At 33.9% G+C, this 27,524-nt stretch overlaps 2 pseudogenes; both read right to left on the bottom strand.

Annotated features, from left to right (window-relative positions):
• Positions 1 to 2,104: 2,104 nt before the first annotated feature.
• On the bottom strand, positions 2,105 to 5,802 carry LOC149159207 (polyadenylate-binding protein 4 pseudogene; annotated as a pseudogene).
• Positions 5,803 to 15,229: 9,427 nt separating this feature from the next.
• On the bottom strand, positions 15,230 to 18,940 carry LOC149159206 (polyadenylate-binding protein 4 pseudogene; annotated as a pseudogene).
• Positions 18,941 to 27,524: the final 8,584 nt, after the last annotated feature.

The following is a 27,524-nucleotide window of genomic DNA, read 5'->3' as shown; positions in this document are numbered from 1 at the left end:
CTCCTTTACATTACACAAATGAAGAATTCCTGGATGATACAAATGACAAGACCTCCTTTCTAGATATAGGAGTCTAAGGGGTCATAATATAATTAGAGCCGACATAACAATAATAATGTAAGGGCACAATAATAATAATAGTGGGCTTCTATGGGGAACAATAATAACAATATGGGGACTACATGGGAAAAACAATATAATAAGGGGGTTATACTAATAACAATAAGGGGTTACACTAGTAGTATAGGGACCTAACATGCCCCTCTCCTTCAAAAAGTGTTGTCCTCAATGCTTGAGTAGTTCTTGATGCTTTTGTATAAAATATTTGTCCTCCCATGTGGAATATTCAGCAGGTAAGTTCTTCCACTTGATGAGATACTCTGAAATTGATCGATTTCATAGATGTAAGGTTCTTGTTTCTGTGACTGCTCCAGGCTCCAATATGATTTTTCCTTCCTCGTCAAGTTCTGGCAATATTGTTTGAACTGAGATGTTTTGCAACTTTTGAATGAGTGGCCACACTTCTTCGTCCTTATTACATTCATACCTTGTTTCGTTTATCCAATTTGGTTGGATAATAGAAATGGCACACAACAATGCTTCTAGATATTTCATAACATTTGGTATCAAAGCTTTGGATTCTAGGGTTTCGCTGCTCCAAACAGGTCATCGTGGCATTTTCGCTATAACTTTTTTCTGCAATGTGTCAGAAGCTAAAAAAGTAACCCATTTGAGACGAAATACGTCTAAAATTAGGCTTAGGTGGGTTTTTAATGGATATGTATGGATCTTGAATACAATGAACCACACTATTTAAAAAAAACATATAATGAAAATTAAATTTGCTAGGAAAATATTTTTTTTAAGAAATAATATCATTACAAAAAGAATTCTTAAAAAAAATACAACAACAAAAACAAACTATTGAAAATTAAATTTCCTAGAAAGAAATTATTTTAAAAATTATATCTTTACAAAACCAATAAAATTAGAATTCATATATATATAAAATTAAATTTGCTAGAGAGAAACTTTTTAGAAATAATATCATTACAAAAACTATAAATATCCAATAATACTAATATTTTTTTGATTAAAAAAAAATATCTAAACACACACACAAACACATATTACTGGATGGTTATAAAAGAGGATAGCTAAATTAGAAACCACTCACAGCAAGATGTGTAAGCTATAGCTATAAGAAAATGATGGATTATGTTGCACTGCCAATTGGATTAAGTAACTTAGGTGATGAGATTGTAGCATTTATGTTCTCACATCTTTTAGCTTAGCCCAAGCAACATAAATAGGTTTTCCAGCAACAACTTTTCCATTCATTTCTATCATAGCTAGGCATGCTTGAAAAGGAGATGAGAATGCCATAAATCCTGAACATTCACTGTGTCCATTAAAGTCCTCCATTACCTTGGATGAAACAATTGTGCCATAAATAGAGAACAACTCTCTCAACTTGTTATCATCAATATTATCATCCAATACTTTAAATAAAGATTTGTTCCATATTTACAACATACCATTACTTGCCTTAAATTTTCTTTCATTTAAATTCTGGAAGGAATTTGCTGCATCATCTACATTCTCAAAATTAGAAAATACAAAACACTTTTGAATTTCCTGTACACACCAAACTAATATCTCAAATCCTCATCATTCCTCATCATTCATTGAGTCTGATAAATTCTTAACAAAAACATTATTAAACTTTGGCATTTCCATTTTATCGTTCTGGCTACTCCTTTTTCATGAATGGACCAACATAAACTCGTTCCCCACTGAGACTGATAAATTCTTAACAAAAACATTATTAAACTTTGGCATTTCTATTTTATCGTTCTGGCTGCTCCTTTTTAATGAACGGACCAACATAAACCCGTTCCCCATTGATAAACTGACCATTCAAATATTTTATTGCATCTACTGTTTTATCAAGATTCTTAACGAATATTTTAGCTAATACAAAGTTGCTCATCAAGATTCTTAACAAATATTTTAGATAATACAAAGTCGCTGATGCTCGGGTCATGGGGTGAGTACATTATCCGAATAGGGTTTCCATTAAGGGGTGTAGAATTCAAGAAACTTAAAGCCTCGCTAGCATTTTCAGCCGAGCTGTAATGGACGTAGGCGTATCCAGAGGAGTGTTGGTAATGGCATCTCCGCAGATGTGAACAGTGAGCACCGGGCCAATCCGCCCAAAGAGATCATACATTTGGGCCGCGGTAACATTGGGCTCCAAATCCCCCACATACAGAGATTTAGGTAGTAATTGGTTGTTGTTGCCATTATCAATTGCTAGGTGTTGCTGCGAAACACGGTGTTCTGCTGGTTGGATTTAAATCTTTGCCATTGCTCTTTGCTCTCTGATACTTGGAAAAGCAGAAAGCACAACTTCCCAAATGCCAACTCAATCGAAATAAAAGTCCAAACCCAATTCAACCGAAATACCAGTTAAACCTAAATAAAAACAGAAATCCATCCACGGCTGGTGTAGGTCAAAAATCCGCTGATGGAGAATGAAAACCGCTTATTTCTCTAACGCAGGTGAAGATCACATCGACTTTCCTGAATGTCTTTCTTCACTAGGCATGTGGAGAGGGATAAATATGTGGCGGATCGGATTTTCGAAATAGGTGCAAGGTTTGTTAGGTTTTCTCTTCATTGGTGGGCATCCTAATTTTCATAAGATTGAATAGCAAAATCAATCCTGACAATTCAAAACAGACTGGGAGAAGCATGGTTTCAGGTTTATTAGTTTCTTCATACCCGTGAATACTTGACTAATTAAATAAATATATTATTGAATATATTAAACATTAAAGACTATAAATATATTAATTAAATAAATATGTTATTTAATAGACAAAATATATATAAAATGAAGGATGTACCATGAAGGATATATGGTAACGTCTAGTGATTTATTTTTTAAATTTAATTTTTTTTTTTTTTAAATCGTTTTTTTTTTATTTAATAATATTTTTTCTAATTTTCTTCACTTTTTATATATATTTTTTTGAAACTTTATTAATTAATCATTATTTTATTAAAGAAAACTTAATAAATAGAAATATATTTATACAAATTCAATAATAATGGATGGATGAAGTTTGTTTTACCATGAAAGCTCATGTTTAAATATAGCCTTAAGTGCTTTTTCACTTCTATTATAGCCTTTCTATATAGTTAATATATAAAAAGAAATATTTTAGGCTCAAACCATAATTAAAATTATTTTAGTTTTTATACATAAGATTACCTTTTCCTCAAAAGAAATATTTTATGCTCAAAGCATAGGCAATGAGAGATGTTGTTAATATAAATCTTCTCTCTCTCAAGAAGCATCTTCTTCCATTAGGCTCTTCCACTTGTCGAGGTATTCTAATACAAGCTTTTCCTCATTATTCAATGTGACAATCATGCCACTAGTTCCAATGGCCCCTTAATAGGGAAGCAAAGTGATCAAACTAATGAAAGTAACAAAAAGATGCCACTGTATAGCTCTATGTGTCATATAATATACAAGAGAATAGTGAAACTACTTGGTATGTAAAAATGCATGAGATAAATTGAGACAAGAGGAACTATTAGGGAGAATCATGAACACTATTATGTGAATAAGCTTTGAGGGCATTTCTTTATGGCTTTGATCTTATTCGTTAGCTACAATTTGGTTTCTTCTCACAAAATCTATGGGGGATTATCTTGGTAATGGATAAGAACATCTAAGTCATGAAATGGAACATGTAGCATAAAAAATAAAAGGCCTTGTAATTTAAAAAATGTATTGATTTTAATTAATAAAAAAATATAAAATTAAAGTTAATTAAGTGATAAAATCTAATGGTATTGGAAACATATATATTACATTTTGCATCACACAAAACATGTCATCATTACAAAAAGTCAAAATTTAATTAGTTACATGGCTTTTATTAATAGAAATTATATTTTTAGAAAGTCTATTCATATTATTACATTTCATATTTTTTCAATATTATTCATTGTGGAAGTATCTCTAATCATCCCTAATTCCCACAACTGTTATCTAGCACATGCCTTGAAAGTATTTAGCTTTCTTGGTTGGAAAATGATATAGTTGTGGAAACCCTATTATCATTCTTGTTGCCCTTTGCTAAGAAGTTAATGGCCACTTAGAAATAATGTTATAGCTTCATTGGGTGCCCTTCAACTAATTTCAAATTATCTAAATCATATAAACTAATATGATCAATTGTGTCATACCAATGCACAATTAACTTATCATATGATGTAAACATGTAACTAAACCAATTTAGTAATCATCATTTAAATCTAATTAAATAATTAAGTATTCATTCCTTTTCCAAATAGAAACTATTAAAGATTGAAGTGCTTACAAGTTACAGCTAGTGTGGTAGTGAGTAGTGGTTATTATCTTCCCCACCTCCTTTTACATGAAAGATAACTAACTCACCTAGAAAGAGGAAAGAAAGATAATTAAATAAATGAGTAAAATATAACTATGATGCAAGACTAAAATCTAGTGCCATGCTAATTGGATGGTTTCGTCTAACGACGCTTATACATGGAGAAAGTGGTAGTAATAGTAGGTTCCCTACCAATTGGATTGTGAGACTTGAATAAATGACTCTGTAACTTTTCACTTCTCTCCTCCTTTGGCTCAGCGAAATCAACATAAAGAAATTTTCCAGCAACAAGTTTTCCATTCATTTCTACCTTAGCTTGTGATGCTTGTAAAGGAGATGAAAATGCCACAAACCCTGAACCTTTACTGTATCCATGAAAGTCTCTCATTACCTTGCATGAAGTGATTGTGCCATAAATAGAGAATAGTTCTTTCAACTTGTTGTCATCAATACTGTCATCCAAATATTTTAAATAAAGATTTAATCCATATTGCCTCCTCAATTCAGATTTCTTCAATGCCCTTCCAACATACCATTCCTTACCATCAATTGTTTTCCCATTTAAATTCTCAACGCAGCTTGCGGCATCATCTCCATTCTCAAAATTAACAAATCCAAAACACTTTGAATTACATGCGGCATCGCTAATCACTTTGGCACTTGTAATTGTTCCGTACACACTAAAGTAATATCTCAAATCCTCATCATTCATTGACTCTGATAAATTCTTAACAAAAACATCAGGGAACTTGGTGTTTCCATTTTCTCGTTCTCGCTGCTCCTTTTCCATGAATGGAGCAACATAAACCCGTTCCCCATCGATAAACTGACCATTCAAATATTTTATTGCATTTTTCACTCCCTCTTCACGTTCATAAATCACAAATCCATATCCTTTGGATTGCCCTGATGCATCTGTTGCAATATTAGAAGAGAGAATGGGCCCACACATAGCGAAAGTACGATAGAAAGCATCTTCGCCTACTGTTCTATCAAGATTCTTTACAAAAATTTTGGCTGATACAAAGTTACGGATGCTGGGGTCATGGGGTGAGTACATTACCCGAATATGGTTTCCATTAAGGGGCGCAGAATTCAATAAACTTAAAGCCTCACTAGCATTTTCAGCGAACCTATAATTGACATAAGCATATCCCAGAGAAGTGTTGGTAGTGGCATCTCTGCATATGTGAACAGTGAGCACCGGGCCAATCCGCCCAAAGAGATCATATATCTGGGCCTCGGTCACATTGGGCTCCAAATCCCCCACATACAGAGATTTCGGCAGTAATCGATTGTTGTTGCCGTTAGCAACTGCTTGTTGATGTTGTGCAACACGGTGTTCTGCTGGTTGGACTTGATTCTGTGCCATCGCCTCTTTACTCACTGACCCTGGAAAAGCAGAAAGCACAACTTCCTAACGCCAACTCAACGGAAATAAAAATCCAAACCCAATTCAACCGAAATAATCGAAACCACAGCAGGTGTAGATCGCAAAATCAAAACCGCTTATTTCTGTACAAAAGGGGAAGATTATATCGATTTTCCACGCTGAAAATAGACTTCAACGCTGAACATTCCACTTCGATTCAATATGGAAAGGTATAATGGTGAGAGTGCCGCACCAATTCTTCTATAAATATGTTTTAGGTTTTCTCTTCATGGGTCGGCGCCGTATTTTTCACAACATTGAATGGAAGAGAAACATGGTTTTACATTTCTTAATTGCCGTGAAACATGGTGTGACGTTTCTTAGTTTTTTCATAACCGTGAATGCTCGAGTAATTAAATAAATATATTAATAAGTAATAAATATATTAGTGATTAAAGAGTATAATTATATTAATTGAATAACACATAAAGAGAATAATTAAATTAATTAAATAAATACGTTATTTAAGAGATAAAATATATATTTAATAAAAAGTGTAATGTAATGTTAGTGATTTTATTGTTATTTATTAATAATTTTATTAATTAAAATTAAAATTTTGGTTTTTTTCTCCAATTTTGCTAACATTACTTTAGTTTTACTTTTTATTAATAATAATGGTTAAAATTCATTTCAGATTTATATATTTTTATTGAAATCTAGTTAATTAACGATTATCATGTTAAATCAAAATTAATAAAATTAAATGTGTTTATACAAATTGAATAATAATTTATAGATCAATATTCTTTTACGATGAAAGCTCTAGCATAAATAGTCTTAAGCGCCTTTTCACCAAAGGTCATTATGTTTAGTGGTGCCTCTCTACATAATTAATATATAATATATATATATATATATATATATATATATATATATATATATATATATATATATATATAAAAGATTACATTGCTTTCAAAAGAAATATTTTATGCTCAAAGCATAGGTAATGAGAGATGTTAACAAAAATCCTCTGTCTCCCGAGAAACACCTTCCATTAGGCCCTTCGACTTGTTGAGGTATTTTTTAATTACTTAAGAACATAATCAATTTTCTTCACAACTTGAGTGAGTTTCTTCACAAATTGATATGGACCATAGAACTCGGGGCCTAACTTGTTTTTCCCATATATTTTTAACGATAATTGTTTGTAAGGTTTGAAACTTCACATACACCCAATCTACTTAAATTTTATTTCTAAACTACATTGGTCATCTTGCTACTTCGTGCGGTTTCTTGCAATATTTAAGTTTTCCTTTAGTGTTCGAGCAACCTTTTAGTTATCCTCAAATTGATTCTTTATTGTTGGAATTTTTATATTATTTATGGTTAACTCTTTCCATTTAGGGGGTGTATAATCATAGAGAGATTGAAATGACATTAGTTTTATTGAAACGTGATAAGTGGAATTCTACCACCATGGTGTTAGATGTAACTATTCAAACCATTTTTTTGTTAATCTCTTACAAAATGACAGAGATATGCTTCCAAACATCTATCGACAATTTCATATTGGTCACATGTTTGGGGTGGTATGCTAACCTCATGTTGAGGGATGTCCTCATTTGTTTGAAAAAAGCTTTAGAAAAGTTTCCTTTAAATTTGGTATCCCTATCACTCACAATGATCTTCGGAAATCCATGCAATTTGTAATTATTTTTGCAAAATATTTTGGCAATTTGTTTTGCTCAGTTTGATCTCTTGTTCATCTTTCAGTGCGATTGATACAACTACTTTATTTATGAATCGTGGTAATTACTTGTGAATATATATTATATTTCTTTTATCTTCATCAAACAATCACACTTCAGAAATTCAACTAATAACCATGAAATTAAAATGTATTTATCACAATGTGTGAGAGATAGAGATATGTGTGTGATAAGTCCTTTTGTAAAATGAAAAGGTTCGAGTGTATTTAATACCCAATATATACAAGAGACATGTTTCTTAAATAAAATCATATATCTTTGTAAATTAGATTCTAGTAAGTTTTCACATTCTCATATTTGTTAAAGTGTTGAAGATCACGTAAATAATGGCGGCGAGTGACTCTTTGTAAGTACATTTATTTACTTTTTGTTCCTATTACATATTTTATGAAAATACTTGCTTAAATTATTACGAGTAATAACTGATAGTAAATATGTTATTTACCATAGTATGGACTATCAAAGATCTTAATTTTAGGTTTTCTCGTTGATTTCCTTTCTTTTAATTTTCCTTCTTTTGTTTTAAAATATCATTTTCTTTCGTGTTTGTACATAATATTATAAATACATCAAGGATTATGAATATTGACTATAATTGCATTCTTCAACACTCCCTCTTAACTTGGTAGGTATTCATAATGATTATCCAAATGTTTTCTATGTACATGATCTTTCTAAAACAAAGGTAAATCTCATCGATAACACCTTTATCTAAGTCAATACCCTTGACCTACATGAGCATCATCATAAATGTGTACCACAACTTTGGTTAGCCCTTGTAAACGATTGTACTTATTCAAATAGTCACCATGATCTGGTGGGTGTCTCACCTCTTGGTACTCTAACTAGTTCAGGGTGGTCATTTCCCACGGTCAAACGGTAGTGAAACCTGTTAGAGCTTGAAATTTCACCTCAGGCTGAGAAAGGTAAACCTCAAGGCAACATCAAACCACTTAGCCTCGTAGCTAGCCCTACGGGGTTGGAGAGGGCTCTCTCCGGTCTATCTCGGTGAAATCTTCAATGGATGAGATGACCAATAGGGTAACACTGATTTTAGGCTAGTAAACTGATCAAAAAGGTTGATTTGGGGTTTTTAGGGTTTTTGGTGGCAAATTGAGGGGATGGAAATTTTGGGTGCGGGGATTGGACACAGTTTCTGCAGGGGGTTCTTTGGGGCGAGGTAGGAGACAATATTGATGCATTTGATTGAGGTGGATGGTCAGGAATGACAGGTGAGGAGCTAAGGAGAGCAAACAATAACTTTGAATTCTCCTTAAACAGTAGAAAACATTGAAATTAAACAAACTTAAAAGCAGAGCATGACAGTCATGAATTCTTACTTTAACACTTCGTTTGCTTAATGTGCAGAAGGAAAAGAAAGGAAATGATTCACATAACACACTTACAGGTACATAGAGAAACACACCATCAATACATGTAACCACAAGAATCCCAAAAAAGACTGCAAAACCCTGGTCTTCCTTAGCCAAAAATTGCAGAGATACAATGAATAATACAATGATAACTTATCCCTCAAGAGTCCAACCTTCCAACCCCTGAAAATGACTAAGAAAAATCATAATATAGGCAAGCCAACCTCTTCCCTTGCCTCTAGGGGTCGAGCTCATCCTTCTAGGAGCTGTTTCAACTAATTCTAAACTGAGCACTAAAATCTAGGCAGTCAAAACAACTTGCCTCTGTAAGCTAGGAAACCAATTCATTCATTTAATTTTCACCTATCTCATGAATGAATCTTCTAGAAGAGGTACATAAGTGTAAAAGTGTCATAAAAGTACATTAATTACATCAAAGAGGATAATAATCCACCCCAAAAAGTCAAACAGGGTCAAACTGCATTTTTTCTGAGCTGTACACTGAAATTTGGAGAAATTTGCCTGACGGGTCGCGTGCCTCTGCCTGACAAGTCGCGCGCCTTTGGGACCACTTTTGGGGCACTTCCAGGTGTCCAAATTGAGCAAGAGTAGGCTTGTTCGAAAGGTCTGTGAGTCTACTTTCCAACCCAACTGGAATTTCTGAATTTGGTGGTCATTTGCCCCTCCAAAATTGCAATCTCCCAAGACTGCTTTCTGTGTCTCAAAAATGTGGCAGAAAGTCATTTTTTGCTCCTTTTTTGACTTTCTGGAGGCCCAAAACTTCATAAAATCTCAAGTCCATTGATGAGCATATGTAACTTCTCATGAAAAATCTGGAAATGCTGAGTTTTTTCAAAATGGAGTTGCCAGGATGAAGGGTCGCGCGGGGGGTGAGACCCGTTAATGGACAAAACCTGTAAATTGCCTGAAAAATCAAAATTGACCCAAAATGTTCAAAATTTCTTGGGATTTGTGCTGTGGCTGGGCTATTTAGTGCCTTGGTCCTTCAGTGAAGCCTCGGGCAAGATATGGAGGGGATCGGGCCTCTTTCTCCTTTTTTGTGCCTTGGCCAACCGCCTTTGGAACATTTTCATCCTTGCCTTGCACACATGCATTCGGGCCCAATAGTGGTTTTTCATGTTCCGGAGCAGGCTCAACTTCTGGTGTTGACTCACGGTCATCACTTTGCTCATAGTCGGTTTCGGTTTCTGACATGGTTTCAAGAGCAAAGTGGCTGAAATGTACTACTGTTTCTGCTTTGAAAACTGCTGTTTTAAGGGGACAAGGAGCACGAGGGAAATGTTAGGAGAGGGACACTTTTAAAGGGAAAATGGGAATAAATATATAAAACAGGGATTCAAGGGAAAAAACATTGCAAAAATCATTGCATATGCATAATTATATACATTGTTTACATGGGTATAATGAGAGGTAGGGTTAGGGCTTGATTCTTCATTTTTTAGGGAAAAGGGGTAGGGTTTAGGGCTTTTCACATATTTGGAAGGGAAATTTACATAGAATGATAAGGAATATGAAATGGGAGATGGAAGAAAAATGAGAACAATGGGATACCTCAAAACAACATATAAAACCCTAGCAATTTGACAACTTCAAACCAAAAGCACAATGGAGACTTTCACTTGCAAATGGAGACTTTTACAAATACAATCATGACCTTCTTGAACTGTAGCAAGCAATAATTTTTTATGATGGAGGGCCTACCTTGCAAAATTTGGCAATTTGTGGTTCCTTGGCAGCTTGCTGGTAATTTTCTGTGGAGGAAACATTGATGGGTCGCGCGCCCTCAACGGGTCGCGCCTGTGTAATTTTTACACTGCTGGAGGTGCCCTGACGGGTCGCGCGCCAGGCTTAACGGGTCGCGCTTTTGCAGGAGGCTTTTGGAGGCCTTCCCAGAGTCAGAATCAGGTGAAGGATAGCTCGTTGGAAAGGTATTTGAGTCTACTTTCCAACCCAACTAGGATTTTTCAATTTGGAGTTCATTTTCCCTGTCAAAAATCAAATCTCCCAAGACTGGTCAAAAAGTGCCAAATGAGGCTGCCTCAAGGAAGAGTGCTGTTGCAGTCAACCTTTGAATGCCTTCCTCAACCCCAAATTTAGCTCATGATAGCTCATTGGAAATCTCTTTGTGTCTAGTTATCATTTTACCCATCAAGAAAATAATTTGGCCAACCAATCTAGGAGAAAACTTGATTTTCCCAAGGTCACTTCTGAGGTGTCTTTGATTCTCCTGAGGCAACGGTATTCTTGACATTTCTCTCAAACCATGACACCTGTGCAAAAAGTGAAGGAGGTTTTTCTTCTTTGGCATGTTGTGGACAAAACCATCTCTCAGGTTTGCAAAATTCATCTTTTATTGCTCTGGAACATCATTTGAGTGCGACTTGTCCCGATGTGTGAAACAAGGAATTTTGTCGAAATGGAGCGAAATGAAGGGGATAGGGGGCTTATAAATTCTTGGGGAAATTTTTGGGAGTGGGGAGGGATGTTAGGAAGCAGGGGAAAGTGGAATCTCAGAGATTGAGCGAGGGAAAGGGGTCCAAAAGGGCAAAACACAGGCCCAACCTAGAAAATTGCCAGGTTGTAGCTAGAAACTAGGGTTTGTGCCAAAATGAGGAATTTGGGGGATATAAGGGATGGGAAGCATTTGGTAAGGTACTTTAAGGACAGGGGAAGGTGTATGAACATCAGGATACAATTTTTGCCGATGATTTGACCGTCCAAGAGAAATTGGCTTTCAGAACCCTAGGAGAGGGAAATGACCTTGCCAAGGCACAACTGAAGCATGAACAAGGTGTACAATGACTCATTAGACACTGAGATGGTAATGAAAACCCTATGAATGATGATAGACTCAGCTGAATGGTGACATGGACCGACATTTGGACAACTTTAGAAGGAGTTAAAGCAAACCCTAGACCTAATGCCTAGTGACCAAATTTTGTTTGAAAACTCTTTGAAATGACAAAATTTGACTTGGAAACTCTAAGACCACTTTGTAAGAGCATATTTGATCACTGGAGGAAGGCTGGAAAGACTGACACTAACAAAACCCATGTCCCAAATCCAAGGGCCTCTCTGTAGGCCATGATATTGAACAGGTAACCACTCCACAAGTGTCTAGGCCCCATATAACATTTCTTTCAAGAATATTCATCTCTCATGCTATTTTACCAACAACTAGATTCATGCTCCTATTGCAACCAATAGTCTGAGCCATAGCCTTGTTATCCACCGATAAATAGTGTGAGTCAAGCTCCTGTTATTACCAACATTTTGAGGCATACCCCTATTGATGTCACAACAATGTTCCCTCTCACTGAGAGAGGAGTTATTCACTAGTCCATGTTTGTCTCTGAAATATACAAACTTTTCCTGAGAGAAAGGCTTTGTGAGAATGTCATCCATCTGCTCATTAATGGAGACATACTAGAGCCTCACCACTCCCTTATGTACCATATCACGAATAAATTGGTACTTGATATTAATATGTTTTATCGTAGCATGAAACACTATATTGTTTGTGAGCTTCACATAGCTTTGACTGTCACAAAACAAAATAGTCGATTCAAGCATATGGTCGAACAAGCCACATTGTAGCTTATGAATCCATACTCCTTCACAATGTGCAACAAGCTACAATATACTTTGCTTCTGTAGTACCAAGTTCAAAAAAGGTGTACTTTTTGTAATGCCCTGTAATAATAATAATAATAATAATGTTTTTGATAAATGAAAAAACATAAACGAGTGCAGTAATTAGAATGAATAAGAAAAGTCAGTAGGATAACAAGGCCAAAGAGATGGTATATATATAATAGCAAGATTAATAAAATAGATGATCTATGTGTGTGTGTGTGTGTCTATATATATATTTAATGTAAGGGGTACATATAAATGAGTGGTAGAAGAGTGGATACAAATAGTAAAACATAGATAAATAAAGATATGATATAATGATCAAAGAATAAATGAATGAAAGAATGCTTCTCATCTCGTTTTTCAACATTAAATAGAACCAACTATTCTAAAATTGGTAAGGGGATTGGAAAGAGATCCACATGTTCACAATCCATGTGTCTGTTATGAATCCAACTCACAAAAAGATAGAAAATATAAATCAACGTCTTAAGATTCAGCCTCTTCGTGGGGGAACCTCCTTTACATTACACAAATGAAGAATTCCTGGATGATACAAATGACAAGACCTCCTTTCTAGATATAGGAGTCTAAGGGGTCATAATATAATTAGAGCCGACATAACAATAATAATGTAAGGGCACAATAATAATAATAGTGGGCTTCTATGGGGAACAATAATAACAATATGGGGACTACATGGGAAAAACAATATAATAAGGGGGTTATACTAATAACAATAAGGGGTTACACTAGTAGTATAGGGACCTAACATGCCCCTCTCCTTCAAAAAGTGTTGTCCTCAATGCTTGAGTAGTTCTTGATGCTTTTGTATAAAATATTTGTCCTCCCATGTGGAATATTCAGCAGGTAAGTTCTTCCACTTGATGAGATACTCTGAAATTGATCGATTTCATAGATGTAAGGTTCTTGTTTCTGTGACTGCTCCAGGCTCCAATATGATTTTTCCTTCCTCGTCAAGTTCTGGCAATATTGTTTGAACTGAGATGTTTTGCAACTTTTGAATGAGTGGCCACACTTCTTCGTCCTTATTACATTCATACCTTGTTTCGTTTATCCAATTTGGTTGGATAATAGAAATGGCACACAACAATGCTTCTAGATATTTCATAACATTTGGTATCAAAGCTTTGGATTCTAGGGTTTCGCTGCTCCAAACAGGTCATCGTGGCATTTTCGCTATAACTTTTTTCTGCAATGTGTCAGAAGCTAAAAAAGTAACCCATTTGAGACGAAATACGTCTAAAATTAGGCTTAGGTGGGTTTTTAATGGATATGTATGGATCTTGAATACAATGAACCACACTATTTAAAAAAAACATATAATGAAAATTAAATTTGCTAGGAAAATATTTTTTTTAAGAAATAATATCATTACAAAAAGAATTCTTAAAAAAAATACAACAACAAAAACAAACTATTGAAAATTAAATTTCCTAGAAAGAAATTATTTTAAAAATTATATCTTTACAAAACCAATAAAATTAGAATTCATATATATATAAAATTAAATTTGCTAGAGAGAAACTTTTTAGAAATAATATCATTACAAAAACTATAAATATCCAATAATACTAATATTTTTTTGATTAAAAAAAAATATCTAAACACACACACAAACACATATTACTGGATGGTTATAAAAGAGGATAGCTAAATTAGAAACCACTCACAGGCAAGATGTGTAAGCTATAGCTATAAGAAAATGATGGATTATGTTGCACTGCCAATTGGATTAAGTAACTTAGGTGATGAGATTGTAGCATTTATGTTCTCACATCTTTTAGCTTAGCCCAAGCAACATAAATAGGTTTTCCAGCAACAACTTTTCCATTCATTTCTATCATAGCTAGGCATGCTTGAAAAGGAGATGAGAATGCCATAAATCCTGAACATTCACTGTGTCCATTAAAGTCCTCCATTACCTTGGATGAAACAATTGTGCCATAAATAGAGAACAACTCTCTCAACTTGTTATCATCAATATTATCATCCAATACTTTAAATAAAGATTTGTTCCATATTTACAACATACCATTACTTGCCTTAAATTTTCTTTCATTTAAATTCTGGAAGGAATTTGCTGCATCATCTACATTCTCAAAATTAGAAAATACAAAACACTTTTGAATTTCCTGTACACACCAAACTAATATCTCAAATCCTCATCATTCCTCATCATTCATTGAGTCTGATAAATTCTTAACAAAAACATTATTAAACTTTGGCATTTCCATTTTATCGTTCTGGCTACTCCTTTTTCATGAATGGACCAACATAAACTCGTTCCCCACTGAGACTGATAAATTCTTAACAAAAACATTATTAAACTTTGGCATTTCTATTTTATCGTTCTGGCTGCTCCTTTTTAATGAACGGACCAACATAAACCCGTTCCCCATTGATAAACTGACCATTCAAATATTTTATTGCATCTACTGTTTTATCAAGATTCTTAACGAATATTTTAGCTAATACAAAGTTGCTCATCAAGATTCTTAACAAATATTTTAGATAATACAAAGTCGCTGATGCTCGGGTCATGGGGTGAGTACATTATCCGAATAGGGTTTCCATTAAGGGGTGTAGAATTCAAGAAACTTAAAGCCTCGCTAGCATTTTCAGCCGAGCTGTAATGGACGTAGGCGTATCCAGAGGAGTGTTGGTAATGGCATCTCCGCAGATGTGAACAGTGAGCACCGGGCCAATCCGCCCAAAGAGATCATACATTTGGGCCGCGGTAACATTGGGCTCCAAATCCCCCACATACAGAGATTTAGGTAGTAATTGGTTGTTGTTGCCATTATCAATTGCTAGGTGTTGCTGCGAAACACGGTGTTCTGCTGGTTGGATTTAAATCTTTGCCATTGCTCTTTGCTCTCTGATACTTGGAAAAGCAGAAAGCACAACTTCCCAAATGCCAACTCAATCGAAATAAAAGTCCAAACCCAATTCAACCGAAATACCAGTTAAACCTAAATAAAAACAGAAATCCATCCACGGCTGGTGTAGGTCAAAAATCCGCTGATGGAGAATGAAAACCGCTTATTTCTCTAACGCAGGTGAAGATCACATCGACTTTCCTGAATGTCTTTCTTCACTAGGCATGTGGAGAGGGATAAATATGTGGCGGATCGGATTTTCGAAATAGGTGCAAGGTTTGTTAGGTTTTCTCTTCATTGGTGGGCATCCTAATTTTCATAAGATTGAATAGCAAAATCAATCCTGACAATTCAAAACAGACTGGGAGAAGCATGGTTTCAGGTTTATTAGTTTCTTCATACCCGTGAATACTTGACTAATTAAATAAATATATTATTGAATATATTAAACATTAAAGACTATAAATATATTAATTAAATAAATATGTTATTTAATAGACAAAATATATATAAAATGAAGGATGTACCATGAAGGATATATGGTAACGTCTAGTGATTTATTTTTTAAATTTAAATTAATTTTTTTTTTTAAATCGTTTTTTTTTTTAATAATATTTTTTCTAATTTTCTTCACTTTTTATATATATTTTTTTGAAACTTTATTAATTAATCATTATTTTATTAAAGAAAACTTAATAAATAGAAATATATTTATACAAATTCAATAATAATTGATGGATGAAGTTTGTTTTACCATGAAAGCTCATGTTTAAATATAGCCTTAAGTGCTTTTTCACTTCTATTATAGCCTTTCTATATAGTTAATATACAATTAAATTTATTTTAGTTTTATACATAATATCAATTTTTCCTTAAAAAGAAATATTTTAGGCTCAAACCATAATTAAAATTATTTTAGTTTTTATACATAAGATTACCTTTTCCTCAAAAGAAATATTTTATGCTCAAAGCATAGGCAATGAGAGATGTTGTTAATATAAATCTTCTCTCTCTCAAGAAGCATCTTCTTCCATTAGGCTCTTCCACTTGTTGAGGTATTCTAATACAAGCTTTTCCTCATTATTCAATGTGACAATCATGCCACTAGTTCCAATGGCCCCTTAATAGGGAAGCAAAGTGATCAAACTAATGAAAGTAACAAAAAGATGCCACTGTATAGCTCTATGTGTCATATAATATACAAGAGAATAGTGAAACTACTTGGTATGTAAAAATGCATGAGATAAATTGAGACAAGAGGAACTATTAGGGAGAATCATGAACACCTATTATGTGAATAAGCTTTGAGGGCATTTCTTTATGGCTTTGATCTTATTCGTTAGCTACAATTTGGTTTCTTCTCACAAAATCTATGGGGGATTATCTTGGTAATGGATAAGAACATCTAAGTCATGAAATGGAACATGTAGCATAAAAAATAAAAGGCCTTGTAATTTAAAAAATGTATTGATTTTAATTAATAAAAAAATATAAAATTAAAATTAATTAAGTGATAAAATCTAATGGTATTGGAAACATATATATTACATTTTGCATCACACAAAACATGTCATCATTAGAAAAAGTCAAAATTTAATTAGTTACATGGCTTTTATTAATAGAAATTATATTTTTAGAAAGTCTATTCATATTATTACATTTCATATTTTTTCAATATTATTCATTGTGGAAGTATCTCTAATCATCCCTAATTCCCACAACTGTTATCTAGCACATGCCTTGAAAGTATTTAGCTTTCTTGGTTGGAAAATGATACAGTTGTGGAAACCCTATTATCATTCTTGTTGCCCTTTGCTAAGAAGTTAATGGCCACTTAGAAATAATGTTATAGCTTCATTGGGTGCCCTTCAACTAATTTCAAATTATCTAAATCATATAAACTAATATGATCAATTGTGTCATACCAATGCACAATTAACTTATCATATGATGTAAACATGTAACTAAACCAATTTAGTAATCATCATTTAAATCTAATTAAATAATTAAGTATTCATTCCTTTTCCAAATAGAAACTATTAAAGATTGAAGTGCTTACAAGTTACAGCTAGTGTGGTAGTGAGTAGTGGTTATTATCTTCCCCACCTCCTTTTACATGAAAGATAACTAACTCACCTAGAAAGAGGAAAGAAAGATAATTAAATAAATGAGTAAAATATAACTATGATGCAAGACTAAAATCTAGTGCCATGCTAATTGGATGGTTTCGTCTAACGACGCTTATACATGGAGAAAGTGGTAGTAATAGTAGGTTCCCTACCAATTGGATTGTGAGACTTGAATAAATGACTCTGTAACTTTTCACTTCTCTCCTCCTTTGGCTCAGCGAAATCAACATAAAGAAATTTTCCAGCAACAAGTTTTCCATTCATTTCTACCTTAGCTTGTGATGCTTGTAAAGGAGATGAAAATGCCACAAACCCTGAACCTTTACTGTATCCATGAAAGTCTCTCATTACCTTGCATGAAGTGATTGTGCCATAAATAGAGAATAGTTCTTTCAACTTGTTGTCATCAATACTGTCATCCAAATATTTTAAATAAAGATTTAATCCATATTGCCTCCTCAATTCAGATTTCTTCAATGCCCTTCCAACATACCATTCCTTACCATCAATTGTTTTCCCATTTAAATTCTCAACGCAGCTTGCGGCATCATCTCCATTCTCAAAATTAACAAATCCAAAACACTTTGAATTACCTGCGGCATCGCTAATCACTTTGGCACTTGTAATTGGTCCGTACACACTAAAGTAATATCTCAAATCCTCATCATTCATTGACTCTGATAAATTCTTAACAAAAACATCAGGGAACTTGGTGTTTCCATTTTCTCGTTCTCGCTGCTCCTTTTCCATGAATGGAGCAACATAAACCCGTTCCCCATCGATAAACTGACCATTCAAATATTTTATTGCATTTTTCACTCCCTCTTCACGTTCATAAATCACAAATCCATATCCTTTGGATTGCCCTGATGCATCTGTTGCAATATTAGAAGAGAGAATGGGCCCACACATAGCGAAAGTACGATAGAAAGCATCTTCGCCTACTGTTCTATCAAGATTCTTTACAAAAATTTTGGCTGATACAAAGTTACGGATGCTGGGGTCATGGGGTGAGTACATTACCCGAATATGGTTTCCATTAAGGGGCGCAGAATTCAATAAACTTAAAGCCTCACTAGCATTTTCAGAGAAGTGTTGGTAGTGGCATCTCTGCATATGTGAACAGTGAGCACCGGGCCAATCCGCCCAAAGAGATCATATATCTGGGCCTCGGTCACATTGGGCTCCAAATCCCCCACATACAGAGATTTCGGCAGTAATCGATTGTTGTTGCCGTTAGCAACTGCTTGTTGATGTTGTGCAACACGGTGTTCTGCTGGTTGGACTTGATTCTGTGCCATCGCCTCTTTACTCACTGACCCTGGAAAAGCAGAAAGCACAACTTCCTAACGCCAACTCAACGGAAATAAAAATCCAAACCCAATTCAACCGAAATAATCGAAACCACAGCAGGTGTAGATCGCAAAATCAAAACCGCTTATTTCTGTACAACAGGCGAAGATTATATCGATTTTCCACGCTGAAAATAGACTTCAACGCTGAACATTCCACTTCGATTCAATATGGAAAGGTATAATGGTGAGAGTGCCGCACCAATTCTTCTATAAATATGTTTTAGGTTTTCTCTTCATGGGTCGGCGCCGTATTTTTCACAACATTGAATGGAAGAGAAACATGGTTTTACATTTCTTAATTGCCGTGAAACATGGTGTGACGTTTCTTAGTTTTTTCATAACCGTGAATGCTCGAGTAATTAAATAAATATATTAATAAGTAATAAATATATTAGTGATTAAAGAGTATAATTATATTAATTGAATAACACATAAAGAGAATAATTAAATTAATTAAATAAATACGTTATTTAAGAGATAAAATATATATTTAATAAAAAGTGTAATGTAATGTTAGTGATTTTATTGTTATTTATTAATAATTTTATTAATTAAAATTAAAATTTTGGTTTTTTTCTCCAATTTTGCTAACATTACTTTAGTTTTACTTTTTATTAATAATAATGGTTAAAATTCATTTCAGATTTATATATTTTTATTGAAATCTAGTTAATTAACGATTATCATGTTAAATCAAAATTAATAAAATTAAATGTGTTTATACAAATTGAATAATAATTTATAGATCAATATTCTTTTACGATGAAAGCTCTAGCATAAATAGTCTTAAGCGCCTTTTCACCAAAGGTCATTATGTTTAGTGGTGCCTCTCTACATAATTAATATATAATTAAAATTTTATATATATATATATATATATATATATATATATATATATATATAAAAGATTACATTGCTTTCAAAAGAAATGTTTTATGCTCAAAGCATAGGTAATGAGAGATGTTAACAAAAATCCTCTGTCTCCCGAGAAACACCTTCCATTAGGCCCTTCGACTTGTTGAGGTATTTTTTAATTACTTAAGAACATAATCAATTTTCTTCACAACTTGAGTGAGTTTCTTCACAAATTGATATGGACCATAGAACTCGGGGCCTAACTTGTTTTTCCCATATATTTTTAACGATAATTGTTTATAAGGTTTGAAACTTCACATACACCCAATCTACTTAAATTTTATTTCTAAACTACATTGGTCATCTTGCTACTTCGTGCGGTTTGTTGCAATATTTAAGTTTTCCTTTAGTGTTCGAGCAACCTTTTAGTTATCCTCAAATTGATTCTTTATTGTTGGAATTTTTATATTATTTATGGTTAACTCTTTCCATTTAGGGGGTGTATAATCATAGAGAGATTGAAATGACATTAGTTTTATTGAAACGTGATAAGTAGAATTCTACCACCATGGTGTTAGATGTAACTATTCAAACCATTTTTTTGTTAATCTCTTACAAAATGACAGAGATATGCTTCCAAACATCTATCAACAATTTCATATTGGTCACATGTTTGGGGTGGTATGCTAACCTCATGTTGAGGGATGTCCTCATTTGTTTGAAAAAAGCTTTAGAAAAGTTTCCTTTAAATTTGGTATCCCTATCACTCACAATGATCTTCGGAAATCCATGCAATTTGTAATTATTTTTGCAAAATATTTTGGCAATATGTTTTGCTCAGTTTGATCTCTTGTTCATCTTTCAGTGCGATTGATACAACTACTTTATTTATGAATTGTGGTAATTACTTGTGAATATATATTATATTTCTTTTATCTTCATCAAACAATCACACTTCAGAAATTCAACTAATAACCATGAAATTAAAATGTATTTATCACAGTGTGTGAGAGATAGAGATATGTGTGTGATAAGTCCTTTTGTAAAATGAAAAGGTTCGAGTGTATTTAATACCCAATATATACAAGAGACATGTTTCTTAAATAAAATCATATATCTTTGTAAATTAGATTCTAGTAAGTTTTCACATTCTCATATTTGTTAAAGTGTTGAAGATCACGTAAATAATGGCGGCGAGTGACTCTTCGTAAGTAAATTTATTTACTTTTTGTTCCTATTACATATTTTATGAAAATACTTGCTTAAATTATTATGAGTAATAACTGATAGTAAATATGTTATTTACCATAGTATGGACTATCAAAGATCTTAATTTTAGGTTTTCTCGTTGATTTCCTTTCTTTTAATTTTCCTTCTTTTGTTTTAAAATATCATTTTCTTTCGTGTTTGTACATAATATTATAAATACATCAAGGATTATGAATATTGACTATAATTGCATTCTTCAACACTCCCTCTTAACTTGGTAGGTATTCATAATGATTATCCAAATGTTTTCTATGTACATGATCTTTCTAAAACAAAGGTAAATCTCATCGATAACACCTTTATCTAAGTCAATACCCTTGACCTACATGAGCATCATCATAAATGTGTACCACAACTTTGGTTAGCCCTTGTAAACGATTGTACTTATTCAAATAGTCACCATGATCTGGTGGGTGTCTCACCTCTTGGTACTCTAACTAGTTCAGGGTGGTCATTTCCCACGGTCAAACGGTAGTGAAACCTGTTAGAGCTTGAAATTTCACCTCATGCTGAGAAAGGTAAACCTCAAGGCAACATCAAACCACTTAGCCTCGTAGCTAGCCCTATATATATAAGGTTACATTGCTTTCAAAAGAAATATTTTATGCTCAAAGCATAGGTAATGAGAGATGTTAACAAAAATCCTCTGTCTCCCGAGAAACACCTTCCATTAGGCCCTTCGACTTGTTGAGGTATTTTTTAATTACTTAAGAACATAATCAATTTTCTTCACAACTTGAGTGAGTTTCTTCACAAATTGATATGGACCATAGAACTCGGGGCCTAACTTGTTTTTCCCATATATTTTTAACGATAATTGTTTGTAAGGTTTGAAACTTCACATACACCCAATCTACTTAAATTTTATTTCTAAACTACATTGGTCATCTTGCTACTTCGTGCAGTTTCTTGCAATATTTAAGTTTTCCTTTAGTGTTCGAGCAACCTTTTAGTTATCCTCAAATTGATTCTTTATTGTTGGAATTTTTATATTATTTATGGTTAACTCTTTCCATTTAGGGGGTGTATAATCATAGAGAGATTGAAATGACATTAGTTTTATTGAAACGTGATAAGTGGAATTCTACCACCATGGTGTTAGATGTAACTATTCAAACCATTTTTTTGTTAATCTCTTACAAAATGACAGAGATATGCTTCCAAACATCTATCGACAATTTCATATTGGTCACATTTTTGGGGTGGTATGCTAACCTCATGTTGAGGGATGTCCTCATTTGTTTGAAAAAAGCTTTAGAAAAGTTTCCTTTAAATTTGGTATCCCTATCACTCACAATGATCTTCGGAAATCCATGCAATTTGTAATTATTTTTGCAAAATATTTTGGCAATTTGTTTTGCTCAGTTTGATCTCTTGTTCATCTTTCAGTGCGATTGATACAACTACTTTATTTATGAATCGTGGTAATTACTTGTGAATATATATTATATTTCTTTTATCTTCATCAAACAATCACACTTCAGAAATTCAACTAATAACCATGAAATTAAAATGTATTTATCACAATGTGTGAGAGATAGAGATATGTGTGTGATAAGTCCTTTTGTAAAATGAAAAGGTTAGAGTGTATTTAATACCCAATATATACAAGAGACATGTTTCTTAAATAAAATCATATATCTTTGTAAATTAGATTCTAGTAAGTTTTCACATTCTCATATTTGTTAAAGTGTTGAAGATCACGTAAATAATGGCGGCGAGTGACTCTTCGTAAGTACATTTATTTACTTTTTGTTCCTATTACATATTTTATGAAAATACTTGCTTAAATTATTACGAGTAATAACTGATAGTAAATATGTTATTTACCATAGTATGGACTATCAAAGATCTTAATTTTAGGTTTTCTCGTTGATTTCCTTTCTTTTAATTTTCCTTCTTTTGTTTTAAAATATCATTTTCTTTCGTGTTTGTACATAATAATATAAATACATCAAGGATTATGAATATTGACTATAATTGCATTCATCAACACTCCCTCTTAACTTGGTAGGTATTCATAATGATTATCCAAATGTTTTCTATGTACATGATCTTTCTAAAACAAAGGTAAATCTCATCGATAACACCTTTATCTAAGTCAATACCCTTGACCTACATGAGCATCATCATAAATGCGTACCACAACTTTGGTTAGCCCTTGTAAACGATTGTACTTATTCAAATAGTCACCATGATCTGGTGGGTGTCTCACCTCTTGGTACTCTAACTAGTTCAGGGTGGTCATTTCCCACGGTCAAACGGTAGTGAAACCTGTTAGAGCTTGAAATTTCACCTCAGGCTGAGAAAGGTAAACCTCAAGGCAACATCAAACCACTTAGCCTCGTAGCTAGCCCTATATATATAAGATTACATTGCTTTCAAAAGAAATATTTTATGCTCAAAGCATAGGTAATGAGAGATGTTAACAAAAATCCTCTGTCTCCCGAGAAACACCTTCCATTAGGCCCTTCGACTTGTTGAGGTATTTTTTAATTACTTAAGAACATAATCAATTTTCTTCACAACTTGAGTGAGTTTCTTCACAAATTGATATGGACCATAGAACTCGGGGCCTAACTTGTTTTTCCCATATATTTTTAACGATAATTGTTTGTAAGGTTTGAAACTTCACATACACCCAATCTACTTAAATTTTATTTCTAAACTACATTGGTCATCTTGCTACTTTGTGCGGTTTCTTGCAATATTTAAGTTTTCCTTTAGTGTTCGAGCAACCTTTTAGTTATCCTCAAATTGATTCTTTATTGTTGGAATTTTTATATTATTTATGGTTAACTCTTTCCATTTAGGGGGTGTATAATCATAGAGAGATTGAAATGACATTAGTTTTATTGAAACGTGATAAGTGGAATTCTACCACCATGGTGTTAGATGTAACTATTCAAACCATTTTTTTGTTAATCTCTTACAAAATGACAGAGATATGCTTCCAAACATCTATCGACAATTTCATATTGGTCACATGTTTGGGGTGGTATGCTAACCTCATGTTGAGGGATGTCCTCATTTGTTTGAAAAAAGCTTTAGAAAAGTTTTCTTTAAATTTGGTATCCCTATCACTCACAATGATCTTCGGAAATCCATGCAATTTGTAATTATTTTTGCAAAATATTTTGGCAATTTGTTTTGCTCAGTTTGATCTCTTGTTCATCTTTCAGTGCGATTGATACAACTACTTTATTTATGAATCGTGGTAATTACTTGTGAATATATATTATATTTCTTTTATCTTCATCAAACAATCACACTTCAGAAATTCAACTAATAACCATGAAATTAAAATGTATTTATCACAATGTGTGAGAGATAGAGATATGTGTGTGATAAGTCCTTTTGTAAAATGAAAAGGTTCGAGTGTATTTAATACCCAATATATACAAGAGACATGTTTCTTAAATAAAATCATATATCTTTGTAAATTAGATTCTAGTAAGTTTTCACATTCTCATATTTGTTAAAGTGTTGAAGATCACGTAAATAATGGCGGCGAGTGACTCTTCGTAAGTACATTTATTTACTTTTTGTTCCTATTACATATTTTATGAAAATACTTGCTTAAATTATTACGAGTAATAACTGATAGTAAATATGTTATTTACCATAGTATGGACTATCAAAGATCTTAATTTTAGGTTTTCTCGTTGATTTCCTTTCTTTTAATTTTCCTTCTTTTGTTTTAAAATATCATTTTCTTTTGTTTTTGTACATAATATTATAAATACATCAAGGATTATGAATATTGACTATAATTGCATTCTTCAACACTCCCTCTTAACTTGGTAGGTATTCATAATGATTATCCAAATGTTTTCTATGTACATGATCTTTCTAAAACAAAGGTAAATCTCATCGATAACACCTTTATCTAAGTCAATACCCTTGACCTACATGAGCATCATCATAAATGCGTACCACAACTTTGGTTAGCCCTTGTAAACGATTGTACTTATTCAAATAGTCACCATGATCTGGTGGGTGTCTCACCTCTTGGTACTCTAACTAGTTCAGGGTGGTCATTTCCCACGGTCAAACGGTAGTGAAACCTGTTAGAGCTTGAAATTTCACCTCAGGCTGAGAAAGGTAAACCTCAAGGCAACATCAAACCACTTAGCCTCGTAGCTAGCCCTACGGGGTTGGAGAGGGCTCTCTCCGGTCTATCTCGGTGAAATCTTCAATGGATGAGATGACCAATAGGGTAACACTGATTTTAGGCTAGTAAACTGATCAAAAAGGTTGATTTGGGGTTTTTAGGGTTTTTGGTGGCAAATTGAGCCCTAATTTTGGGTGCGGGGATTGGACACAGTTTCTGCAGGGGGTTCTTTGGGGCGAGGTAGGAGACAATATTGATGCATTTGATTGAGGTGGATGGTCAGGAATGACAGGTGAGGAGCTAAGGAGAGCAAACAATAACTTTGAATTCTCCTTAAACAGTAGAAAACATTGAAATTAAACAAACTTAAAAGCAGAGCATGACAGTCATGAATTCTTACTTTAACACTTCGTTTGCTTAATGTGCAGAAGGAAAAGAAAGGAAATGATTCACATAACACACTTACAGGTACATAGAGAAACACACCATCAATACATGTAACCACAAGAATCCCAAAAAAGACTGCAAAACCCTGGTCTTCCTTAGCCAAAAATTGCAGAGATACAATGAATAATACAATGATAGCTTCTCCCTCAAGAGTCCAACCTTCCAACCCCTGAAAATGACTAAGAAAAATCATAATATAGGCAAGCCAACCTCTTCCCTTGCCTCTAGGGATCGAGCTCATCCTTCTAGGAGCTGTTTCAACTAATTCTAAACTGAGCACTAAAATCTAGGCAGTCAAAACAACTTGCCTCTGTAAGCTAGGAAACCAATTCATTCATTTAATTTTCACCTATCTCATGAATGAATCTTCTAGAAGAGTTACATAAGTGTAAAAGTGTCATAAAAGTACATTAATTACATCAAAGAGGATAATAATCCACCCCAAAAAGTCAAACAGGGTCAAACTGCGTTTTTTCTGAGCTGTACACTGAAATTTGGAGAAATTTGCCTGATGGGTCGCGTGCCTCTGCCTGACAAGTCGCGCGCATTTGGGACCACTTTTGGGGCACTTCCAGGTGTCCAAATTGAGCAAGAGTAGGCTTGTTCGAAAGGTCTGTGAGTCTACTTTCCAACCCAACTGGAATTTCTGAATTTGGTGGTCATTTGCCCTCCAAAATTGCAATCTCCCAAGACTGCTTTCTGTGTCTCAAAAATGTGGCAGAAAGTCATTTTTTGCTCCTTTTTTGACTTTCTGGAGGCCCAAAACTTCATAAAATCTCAAGTCCATTGATGAGCATATGTAACTTCTCATGAAAAATCTGGAAATGCTGAGTTTTTGCAAAATGGAGTTGCCAGGATGAAGGGTCGCGCGGGGGGTGAGACCCGTTAATGGACAAAACCTGTAAATTGACTGAAAAATCAAAATTGACCCAAAATGTTCAAAATTTCTTGGGATTTGTGCTGTGGCTGGGCTATTTAGTGCCTTGGTCCTTCAGTGAAGCCTCGGCTAGATATGGAGGGGATCGGGCCTCTTTCTCCTTTTTTGTGCCTTGGCCAACCGCCTTTTGAACATTTTCATCCTTGCCTTGCACACATGCATTCGGGCCCAATAGTGGTTTTTCATGTTCCGGAGCAGGCTCAACTTCTGGTGTTGACTCACGGTCATTACTTTGCTCATAGTCGGTTATGTACTGCTGTTTCTGCTTTGAAAACTGCTGTTTTAAGGGGACAAGGAGCACGAGGGAAATGTTAGTAGAGGGACACTTTTAAAGGGAAAATGGGAATAAATATATAAAACAGGGATTCAAGGGAAAAAACATTGCAAAAATCATTGCATATGCATAATTATATACATTGTTTCCATGGGTATAATGAGAGGTAGGGTTAGGGCTTGATTCTTCATTTTTTAGGGAAAAGGGGTAGGATTTAGGGCTTTTCACATATTTGGAAGGGAGATTTACATAGAATGATAAGGAATATGAAATGGGAGATGGAAGAAAAATGAGAACAATGGGATACCTCAAAACAGCATATAAAACCCTAGCAATTTGACAACTTCAAACCAAAAGCACAATGGAGACTTTCACTTGCAAATGGAGACTTTTACAAATACAATCATGACCTTCTTGAACTGTAGCAAGCAATAATTTTTTATGATGGAGGGCCTACCTTGCAAAATTTGGAAATTTGTGGTTCCTTGGCAGCTTGCTGGTAATTTTCTGTGGAGGAAACACTGATGGGTCGCGCGCACTGCCCAACGGGTCGCGCGCCCTCAACGGGTCGCGCGCACTGCCCAACGGGTCGCGCGCCCTCAACGGGTCGCGCCTGTGTAATTTTTACACTGAT

Source organism: Pinus tabuliformis, chromosome 5_2, assembly GCF_031772625.1.
Source record: "Pinus tabuliformis cultivar Carrire ecotype Pingquan chromosome 5_2, CPIR1, whole genome shotgun sequence".
NCBI classification, from domain to species: Eukaryota; Viridiplantae; Streptophyta; class Pinopsida; order Pinales; family Pinaceae; genus Pinus; species Pinus tabuliformis.
This window is presented reverse-complemented; position numbering and strand designations above follow the sequence as displayed.